This window comes from Geotrypetes seraphini, chromosome 1, assembly GCF_902459505.1.
Source record: "Geotrypetes seraphini chromosome 1, aGeoSer1.1, whole genome shotgun sequence".
Classification (NCBI taxonomy): Eukaryota; Metazoa; Chordata; class Amphibia; order Gymnophiona; family Dermophiidae; genus Geotrypetes; species Geotrypetes seraphini.
The window spans coordinates 164,119,762-164,130,039 of NC_047084.1; positions in this window are offsets into that span (position 1 = coordinate 164,119,762).

Below are 10,278 nucleotides of genomic sequence, written 5' to 3' on the forward strand. Positions count from 1 at the left end.
TTGTGCCAGGGAATTTGAAGCCCGAATTAAAGACGAAATACGAAAGCAGTTTTCGTTCTGCATATGAATAGATATGCGCTTGTGTCACGACTTTTAACCTCTTTAATATTTGAATCAGGTCTTGTTCACTCATGTTTTCGAACCCGTGGATACATTTTTACAAGTAAAACAGAACGTGTTGCAGTTAAAGGCGGGAGTTTGTGGTGAGGCTTTCGTCAACAAGAGAGGAAGACAGGGCACCTCGCCTGCAAATTATGCTTGGTAGACTAGGGGGGTCCTTTTATCAAGGCGCGCGCGGAATACCGCCTGCCGCGCTACTCGCTAACGCCTCCATTGACGAGGCGTTAGTTTTTTGGCTTGCCATGGGGGTTAGCGCGTGATGAAATGTCCAACGTGCTAATCCCTACAGCGCGCCTTGATAAAAGGAGCCCTAGGATTCATATGAAGCACAGTAAATAAAGTCAACATATCAATCTGAATATTACAAGTCATTTTATTTTATTTTTTTGTTTTATTTATTTAAGATATATAAATACAATTGGGGTTCGTTTTTTGTTTACAGTTTTCATCATTTTTTTCTGGGATTTTTTTGTCGTTTAATGCTCAGTTTGTATCCCAATCTTTTCATGTCGAAAAATTACATATTTAACAAAATAATTTTCTAGCGCCACTTCCTACTTTAAGAACATATCTTGTTAACATTAATTTTATCTTAGCACAGTATTTTTAAGCTCTTTAGAAAATGTGTTCATTTAAATAGATTTATTCTGTTATCACTTAGAAAATACAATTGCAGCTTATGGTTTGTCCAATATTTTTTTTTAATCTTTATTGATTTTTCAAACTACAAATGCGCAATAAATGATTCACATATTTGCACATTACATAATAAGCGCAACAAAACTTACAAATACTACTGCATAATGAAATTTCCCCCACCCTCCCAGCTAATAAACAAATATAATAAAACCTTCATGAAATTATTCATAAAATCCTTGAATCAATTCCAATTCTATTCTATTCTATTCCCTTACCCCCCCCCCCCCCCCCGGATCTGTATGTTTACTTGACTATAAAATTAAATTAATTATTCCTCTTTACAATATTTAGCCAATGGCTCCCAAACATCCATAAAATTCTTTAAACGTCCCTGTTGCATGGTCATGCAATGTTCCATTTGGTTTGTCCAATATTTATGTTTGTTGATCCTTTATATTCCATGGCACATTTTGCTAGATCTGATTGCTGAAATTATAATGGAGTACCAAAAAAATATCACACAGCCCCAGAAATCATTTTATTTCTTGTGCAGCACTTTGACTTCCTCGGGGGTGGGGGTGGGGTCGTTAAATATTCTTTATAGGGTTAACAAATAATTTACCTTTAAATGACAAAGAGATCAGTACATCAACAGCTTCGTGACGCTGAAAAAAAGTATATGTATTTCTAAATTGTGCTTTAAAAAGATAAAAGGTGAGCTAAAAAAAATTATCCAACAATAATATATGCTTGAATGGAGTGATTATTTTCCTAAATAACTAGAGTAAAATTTCAAATACAGGTTGCTAAAGTTATTTTGCATATATTGCTGCGTTAGCATTTTTAGCGCAAGCAGCATTTTAGCGCGCGCTAAACCCACGCTACACAGCTAGAACTAGCGCCAGCTCAATTCTGGCGTTAAGGTCTAGCGCTGGCGGCAATTTAGCGTGCGCTACTCCGCACGTTAAAGCCCTAATGCAGCTTAGTAAAAGGAGCCCATAATCTACTGAATTAAAAACATAGGTCTCATTTCGTTTTATTATAAGACTTTACTGATTAGCAGTGACCGTTGCAAATGCAGAATGCTACAAGGGGGGGTGCTTAAAAGTTCTCAGCTCTACCAAGAAGAGAATGACGTGGCTATGGTTCAATCAGTGATCCTAAACAATGTCAAAATATAGAACTTCGTTTCTGCAGGTCCAACATTTATTGGAGTAAGTGGGGTTGATTTTATGAGATTTGACTGGGGTCCACGGAGTTCTGTGAAGCAAGAAAAACATATGTTGAAGAATGGATGCAGAGCGGGACGTTCGAAAAGTGGATTTGTAAACCATATTCCAGACTTCATCGGTTATTTGAATCCCCAAGTCCACTTCCCATGCGGAGTGTAATGGGGTTAGCGAGGAAGGAAGGAGAGATTTGAGAAGTTTATAAAAGTGTGATGCTGTATGACCCTTCTCTAGTCTTTCTTATCCCTTCCTCCTTTTTCTTTTACTCATCTACTTATTCGTCTATCTACTTACTCACTCATTTGTTTATTTATTTATTTACTCACTTATTTATGTATTTTTTTTTTTTCTTTACCTTTATTTTACCTGGAACGTGCTTGTTTAGGTAGTTAGGATACAGTTTGTTGTATTAGATATGCTATGAAGAAAATTTCTTGAGGAATGTACGAATCCATGTTCATGGTCTGCATTTCATTTTCTGTATTTGTTGATTCCATTCATTGGCATATCTTTTGTTTTCCACTATTATGGATTGTTTTATTCCATACTTTGTAATTTTGTAAAAATTCAATAAATAAACATTGACTAAAAAAAAAAAAAAAAAAGAACTTCGTTTCTGCAAATTGGCACTTAACGAAATAAGATAACACTCTTCAGCTACAGTGGCAAAATAACGCTCAGACCCCTTCGTTTAAGTCCAGGCAATTGCATTTCTTATTAAAAAATATAAAATATGATGCAAAAAGATTAGAATATGGTGTCTAAATATTATTCAGTAACAGAAATAAGGCCTGGCTATGCCCAGCCTTGCACTGTGCTTTTTAATGGGATTATTCTGGGAATTGAATTTTGGATTTTGACTAAATTTAAAAGGAAGCTGCCTTGACTGGGCAAGGGTCAATTAACACCGTAAGATTACATTCCAGATTGGGAATTTGTTTCAAAAATTCCAGTTCAGAAATTATTATTATTTTATTTGTTGAGTGCAGTTTGCAGAAATTATTCAGTGCATTGGACCCCCAGCTGTCTCTTCAAAACAGCTTTGTCGGTGGCAAACAGAATTATGGGCAATAATTTGTGATGAAAATTCTAGGAAGTTCTCTAGAATTAGCAGAGATTATTAGGACATAAGAAAGGGATTTGTATTAGTCTCACTTGTATTTTTAAACTAGGGTTACAGAACCAGCCTAATATGCACATTATGCAACATTTCCTTAAGTTTCCTACTGGAATTTCCAATACAATAATAGCATTACATCCATATAATAAATCAACAATATTAGCTTGCATGCTGCATGATCTAAATTAGTCAATAACCACCTCTCTTCTTATATAAAGGACACATAGGACACTCCCACTCAATTGTCAAGTACCCATGCCTGATTTATCATTTCCTCTATGAGAAATTCTGTTATCTCTATTTGCCCTGTTTGTTTTAATTAGATTTTAAGCTCTATTTAGCAAGGATTGTCTCTTACATGTTAATGCATAGTGCTGCATAAGTCTAGAAGCACTATAGAAATGATAAGTAGAAGTCCTTTTTAATAATTCGTGGGAGCCATTCAGAAAGCCGCTCAGCGTTGAGCAGCAGTGCCAAAGCATGCTCCTACTCAGTACCGCTCAGCAGCTGAAGCCAGACCTCACAGCGACTGACCGACTGGGTTAGCAGCGGGGCAGGAGCGTGGAGAGCTCACTCCTGCCCGCTACATCTCTGGATCAACAGGGATTCCAGCTGCAGAGGTGTTACTATGGACAGAGCAGGGAGGGGGGACCGGGTGCAATGCCTGGCGGAGGCCTGCAATAAGTCTGGGAGGGGAATGTCTGGGCGCTGGCCCAAATATAAATTATATTCTGCTATGGATATTGTGGGTTTAGCAGAGGGATACAGACTGCAAGCTCTTATAATACCCAGTGGCCCTCACTTGTTCAGATTCAGACAAATGAATTTTGGCTTTAGCCAAAACCATGTGATGAGTTTCGGCTACAATTTTGGTTTCAGCTGAAAGCTTTTAGACAGTTTTGGTTTCAACCTCCTTCTTGATGCGTACCAAGGGCTCGGTTGAGAATCCCTGTATTAAAGTATGCGACTACATTAGCATGTCTTAACTCCATTAACATTACATATAATTTATTGCATAACATAGGAGCTGGAGTAAATAATACACATCAGTGCCTATCTTGTATCTCAAGCTCTGACCGCATGTCTCTCTCACCTTGTATCTCATGTACTGACAAAATGTATCTTTATTGTAAACCGCTTTGAACTTCACGGTATAGCGGTATATAAGAAATAAATTATTATTATTATTATTAGTGTGTGCTAATGTGGTAATGCACTTTTCTAAATCTAATCCTAGGTGTTCTGAAAAACACTGTTCACCGTTGTTTATTTGGCTTGTTAGTGCTTTTCATAGAAACAGAGCAAAATTACCTTATCCATCCAATATCAATTAGCAAAATTTTGGAATCAACTAAGCATAGAAACATGATGGCAGATAAAGGCCAAATGGCCCATCTAGTCTGCCCATCTGCAGTAACCATTATCTCTTCCTCTCCCTATTGGCTAAGGCTCTTAACATTTGCATCTCCTCTTCCTATAGGCTGAGGCTCTGTGCACCTGCATTGTGAGGTCATAGAGCTGCCCATCTGTAGTAACCGTCCATTATCTCTTTCTCTCTCTGAGAGATCCCACATGCCTATCCCAGACCCTCTTGAATTCAGACACAGTCTCTGTCTCCACCACCTCTTCTGGGAGACTGTTCTATTCATCTACCACCCTTTGTGTAAAAAAAGTATTTCCTTTGATTACTCCGGCGCCTATCACCTCTTAACTTGATCCTATACCCTCTCATTCCAATACTTCCTTTCAATTGAAAGAGACTCAACTCATGCACATTTACGCCACGTAGGTATTTAAACGTCTCTATCATATCTCCAAAACGTCAGAGATATGTATGTAATTTACAGTATATTAGACTCAAAGGCACCCAACTCATATAACTTCTGGTGAGGAGAATGGTCTGTTCGGAATGGAGTGATATTTATTGGGAGAGATAACCTTGAAAAAACCGTATTAGAACACATGGGTGAAACATGTCGGTTATCCCCCCGTTCTATGAATTGAGACCAGAAATTGAGCTGATCTAAAGCTAAGTAAATTTATTTTAGCCACTATTTATGAACTATTTAAGTATTTAAACATTAAATTATATAAAAAATTATAAAGAATACAAGCACAAAAAAAGTTTAAGAAAATTAAGAAACTATAAGGATCCGATGACGAGAGGAGGTGTAAAGCCACCTACTATGAAGATTTATTGAGTGGGGAGATGGCCTCGCTGAGGATCATGTGAGAGATTTTGCAATTGAAAAAGGTTTAAGTATATAAGGTTTGTAATCCCTTATATATTGAGGCTGTGTAATTTACAGTATTCCATAAGTTATGCGCATAAGTGGGAGCCCCACCCATGTTCCACCCTTTTCAAATACACACTGGCAAATTCTATACAGTCCGCCTAAAGTTAGATGCCTACCTTGGCACGCCTAGCCGATGTAGGCACCTAAATTGATTAGTTAAGAGGTTTAATCGGTGCCAATAATTGGCATTTAACACTTTATGGTTGCTGAAATTAATTAATTGGACTTAATTGAAAGTTAGGCGCCTCACCTGAAAAACATGATTCTATAAAAAGCAGGTGCCTAGTCCCAAGCCCTACCTAAAAGTGGGCATGGTTAGGGACGGTCATGGGCAGATTTTAGAGTTAGGCACCTCTTTTTAAATTCGGTAGGCACTGTTAGGTGTCTAACCTAGGCGCAGGTGTTTAGGCAAAGAAAATCATATGATGCACTTAAGGTCAGGGTGCCCAGTGATGCCTAATGTCACTTAGGAGCACTAAGCTTGATTCCATATGTGTGTTCAAGTTCAATTTATTTGATATACTGCAAATATAAAACCAGGGTTAAAAATCTAAGCGGTTTACGATGTAAAAAAGAGAGAGGGGAGAATACAAACCACACGCAAATACAGACTGGAGTCATTTACAGGAACATGAGGATAAAAAGAATGGACTGGTTACATTAAATTCTGGGGTAAAGGGAGAAGGGTAAAACATGAGGTATAGGATTAAAAAAAAAAATCACTTTTTTTTTTATACCCGAACTATCATATCATAGCGATCATATTCCTACAGCATACCCAAATTATGGAATCAACTCCCTTCTGCCATGAGGACAATTGACAACTTACTGCCCTTCCGGAAAGCAGTAAAGAAGCTACTTTTCATGAACTGGAACATTCCTGGTCTCAAACTTTAACAGACCATAACTCGGAGCACCTGAGCCTGCCAACCAGTTCTCCAATCCATTGCAACCATGTAGATATCCATTACGAGACTCTCTTGCTTGTATCCTCTTAGATTCTGCAAAGCATGTGTTTCCCAGTTTCCCCATGGTATGCATTTAGCTCCCCATAGCAAACGTTTACAAAACAGTCTAATTTCTCTATAAGTTGTATGCTATTGTTGATCCTGTTAACATAGAACAAAATCTTTTCCAGAGAAAGGAAAATGGTAAAACCAGAGGACATAATTTGAGGTTGAGAGGTGGGAGACTCAAGAGCAATGTAAGGAAATTCTTCTTTACGGAGAGGGTGATGGATGCCTGGAATGCACTCCTGAGAGAGGTGGTAGAGAGCAAAACGGTGACGGATTTCAAAAAAGCGTGGGATGAACACAGGATCTAGAATCAAAAAATAATAGCAAATATTGAAGAACTAAGGCCAGTACTGGGCAGACTTGCACGGTCTGTGTCTGTATATGGCCGTTTGGTGGAGGATGGGCTGGGGAGCTCTTCTATGGCTGGGATGGAGTAGATGGGCTGGAGTGAGCTTTGACGGAGACTTCAGTAGTTGGAACCTAAGAACAGTAGCGGGCAGAGCTTTGGATTCTTGCCCAGAAATAGCTAAGAAGAAGAAAAACCCAACAAATATTTAAATTGAATCAGGTTGGGCAGACTAGATGGACCATTCGGGTCTTTATCTGCTGTCATCTACTATGTTACTGTAACTTTTTGTCTCTCTGATCCTGTAGCATGTTATTGAGTCTGTAGCGTATGTATCTTGGATCCTGAAAACTCTATGTATGTCTCCTTGTAACCCCTTTCTGGGCTCCTGAGGAGGATAGGCTGTAAAACTAAATAAATAAATATAAACTGAATGCCTGAAAAAAATAATATGCCTTTAATTGAACATTATTTTGAAAACGAGCTCACGATGCAAAGGTAAGGTAAGGAATTCCGGAGTGTAGGTGCCATAAGTGAAAACAACGCCTAACGCCACTTCCAGCATTAGCCGTGCCCTACAGTGGCATTAGGTGTCGTAAAACACCTCTGTAGGCGTGATCCCGGTGCCGTCTTTTTAGGCATTTTCAACTTAAGGCATCGTTTATAGAACCCGGGCCTTTGTGTGCAATGACGAGAATCTTAAACCATGTCCGAAACACTTTTGCATGCACATTTTATAGACTTCGACTAATGCCAGTTACACATACAATGCTATTGGCATAAAGTGTAGCCAATAATTGCTTGTTAAACGCAATTACTATCTACGGTAATTCCTCCATTACGTTACGCACACAACCGATCTTATTCTATAATTTGTGCACGCGGCTTTGCATACCAAGTATAAAACTGGACCCGCAAGTTTGAAGACTGAGGAGGTAAATGTCTGAAAGGTGATTTGTAGTCTCTGAACTTGAGGATAAGAAATACTGCTGGCAAGCGTTGCATAAGAGGAAAAGATAATGTGCAAGGATGTTTTTCCTCTGCAAGGTAATGGATACAGTAAGTCTGTGTCACTGCATGTCACAAGTCATGCACCACAGCAAACAGTACAAATGTCTTAAGCAAATTTACCCAATGGAACTCTGTTTATTGGGCTGCAAGGTACAAATGAATCAGTATTTAAACACAGGCAGCAAGCAGATATCCTGAATGTTAGCTTTTGTCGTGGGCTGCTAGTTTTGAACAAACAACCAAGACAAGTGTTGGTTAAATTTTGAAGGCTGTTAGTGTATTCATTAATTAAACAATCTATTACTGTTTGTAGCACATACAGTCTCAGCTGATAGACAACATCTAGGGGAGTGTGTGGCACAGTGGTTGGATCTAAAGCCTCAGCACTCTGGGGTTGTGGGTTCAAACCCCGCGCTGCTCCTTGTGACCCTGGGCAAGTCACTTAGTCCTCCATAGCCCCAGGTACGTTAGATAGATTGTGAGTCCACCGGGACAGATAGGGAAAATGCTTGAGTACCTGATTGTAAAAACCGCTTAGATAACCTTGATAGGCGGTATATAAAAAAACCTAATAAACTTGAAACTGATCACTTTGTTTGCTAGAGAGTCATTGCAGAGCCGTGCTACCCTTACCTTACCAGCTGTACTGTTTGTTCCCATCATCAGCTGTTTCATGTTTCTGAAACAATGGAAAATTAGGATAGTTTTTTTCTGTCGGTCAGAAAAAAGAAATTTTCAGTACCAACACTTGTCCTTGCCAGGCCTCTCCCCTTCAATTTCTATAAAATAACGGACAGTCTGTCGTCTCCCTCCTCCTCCCCCCTCAGCTAATGAGGACTGGTATGGAAGTCTATTCCAAGCCACGAGTTTCTAATAGCACTGAAGCTTCATGCAGACCAAAGGTCTTTGACAAATGTCCCCCCCAAAATGTGTAAAAGTGTGCACAATGGAGGGAATTCCGTAAATGGTGCTGAAACTTGGGTGCCGCAAACATTCAGCGCTAAGCACTATTCTATAAAGGGTGCATGCCTTATATAGAATAACGTTTACGGCAGACCCCTTGCCTAACCTTTGGGCACTGGACTTACACCTGCTGAAACCAGGTCTAAATGCCAGTGCCCAACTTGGGTGCACTTAAGTGGTATACAGTAATTGCGAGCACAACATTTTGGAATATTCCTGACATGCCCCCGGTCATGCCCCTTTTCAGAACAAAACACTTTCACCAAATATAGCGCAATGGATTTTTTTCCAAGTTTTCCAAGTTTATTAGAAAAATTTGATTAATCACCTATCACATTTCCTAGGCGATGTACAATCTCATTAAACATCAGTTGGGGTGACAAATATAACAAACAATTTTCGAAGTGAGTTAAAAATAATAATTACAGACATTGCTATACATAATCTTCACCCCAAGCCAGCAAACACAAACCAGTCTAGCCTGCACGAGTTAATTTAAATGAAAAAAAAAGGAGGAAAAAACCCCTCAGAAAATGTAGCGCAAGCCAGCCGGCCTGCCCCAACAAAATCTCATGGACATTTAAAAAAAACCCTCCTTTTTGCCAAATTCAAAATGACTCTGTACAATGCAGTGAATACGAACTGGCCAATCCTCTTCGGGGAGCTCAAACAAACAGCTCTCCCCGCACCGCACTGCAATCCCAGAAGAGGATTGACCGGCGGCTACACCCTGAGGCAGCATAGAATTGTGAAACGCTGGCCATCATTGGGTGCGCCAATCCTCTGCACAAGATAAGTGGTTTTTATACTATTCTCCAGTTCTTATTCACTGCATTGCACAGAGTCATTTTGAATTTGGCAAAAAGGAGGTTTTGTTAATGTCCATGGGGTTCTCTTGGGGCAGGCCTTAAGCTGCGGCGGTGGCTGTCTTGCGCTACATTTTTCTGAGGCTTTTCCCTCCTTTTTTGCATTTACATTAACTCGTGCAGGCTAGACTGGTTTGTGTTTGCTGGTTTTTGGTGAAGATTCCATCCATTGCACTATATTTGGCGAAAGTGTTTTGCTGTGATTATCATACTGTGTTTATTGGGCATGCCCCTTTTCAGATACATACTATGAGAGCTAGGGGCCAAGCCTTATAGAATAGCATGCACAGATCCCACTTGATGTCAATTAACTGCAATAATTGGTTGTAATCATCCAGTTATTGCTAGTTAAGAGCTCGGCAGTGTGTGCCCAAATTTCGGCACACAACTTTGGACACCCTATATAGAATCCGGGAGAAAATGCATGTACATTTCAGTGCCTACTGAATGGGCAGTTTTCAATACAAGTACAGTGGTGCCTCACATAACGAACGCCTCGCACAGTGAACGCTGCGCACAACGAACTTCAGGTCTTGCTTCCTACAACGAACTTCGTTTCACACAACGAAGTCGCCCGAGCTGCATCCTTCCGCGCAGGCACTGCGCTTAACTGCCCTCTCTCCGCCTGGCTCCCTGTGCAGTGGTGGACCGTCGGCTCGCAGGGGCCCGGC